Source organism: Propithecus coquereli, unplaced genomic scaffold (assembly GCF_000956105.1).
Source record: "Propithecus coquereli isolate 6110/MARCELLA unplaced genomic scaffold, Pcoq_1.0 Scaffold58, whole genome shotgun sequence".
Taxonomy (NCBI): Eukaryota; Metazoa; Chordata; class Mammalia; order Primates; family Indriidae; genus Propithecus; species Propithecus coquereli.
This window is the reverse complement of record NW_012151729.1, coordinates 6,442,664-6,443,795: the sequence shown is the minus strand read 5'-3', so window position 1 is coordinate 6,443,795 and position 1,132 is coordinate 6,442,664. Positions and strand designations below refer to the sequence as shown.

The 1,132-nt window shown below is 32.8% G+C and overlaps 1 protein-coding gene across 1 annotated transcript in view; it reads left to right on the top strand.

The window, feature by feature from the left end:
- Positions 1-1,132, top strand: part of TCERG1 (transcription elongation regulator 1) — an 83,107-nt gene that overhangs the window by 65,287 nt on the left and 16,688 nt on the right. The gene's annotated exons all lie outside the window — the stretch shown is intronic.

Here is a 1,132-nt window from a genome sequence, read left to right as displayed (position 1 = left end):
AGTTATTTTTTTTTTTATAAATTTATTTGTGTCATCCTCATGCAGGGGCTATGCTAATCTTCTCTGTATCGTTCCAATTTTAGTATATGTGCTGCTGAAGTGAGCACTACACAGTTATTTTTGTCCATGGAGGTAGCGAGGACTAATATTTGAGAAAGTATATTTACTATTATAATTTTATATTTGAAATATGAAAGGAAATCTGTGGCATTAATACAAATTTTAGAAAATAAAGCTAATAGAGTATTTGTGGCTAAGAAGAATATAATATTCTTTGTGGAGTAATGGAGGTTTAGACTCTCCAGAGGGTTTTGAGCTTTTTCTTAAGAGTGAGTTCATGAGTCAAAGTAATTAAGATTAGATTATAAAGACATTTTTTTTCAAGGGCAATTGAGAAAATTTGAATGAGAACTGGATATCAGAGAATTAGTAATTTTTCTTGGGTATTGTGGTTATAGAGGGAAAAGGCTTTATTCTTAGGAGTCACATGCTGAAATATTTATAGATGTTTTATGATGTCTGTAGCTTATTTCCAAATGATTCTGTAAAATGTATTTATTAAAACTTTTTATGGTTCTGGGAATAATTAAGACTCCAAAGAGGTTTCCCTTTTGTAGATCTGACTAAATCTTACTCTATCACAGTACCCTACTGTTGTTCTTTTTGGGCAGATAGAATTGGTGAAGTGATCTGTGCTATGCAGGTTACTTCAAAAAATAAAACCATCAGGCACTTGGGGCATTGTGCTATATTGCTGTATTTATATATCTAACTCTAGCGTATAGATTAGGACCATTTTTAGTAAGTAGAAAGAAAAAGGAGGAAAAATTTAAAAATGAGAAAATTCTGTCCATGGACCTAATTTTCTTTTTGTATTGGGGAAACCCACTATTAAAAAACTCCAGTAAATGTAGAGCACTGGAGTTTTTTCCAAAGGGAAAGAATGATTGGGGAGAATTACTTAACTGTACCTGTCTCTTCTATGTCTTTTTTCTTTTTTAATGGAAATTTAAGGCATACCTCCCATGGTCAGCTTCTGATCATTGTACTGTATCTCCCCATTCCCTCCCACCAACCGTTAGCTACTTCCCCCCAAAGGATCTTTTGCTACGTCTGGTTTTTTTTTTTTTTT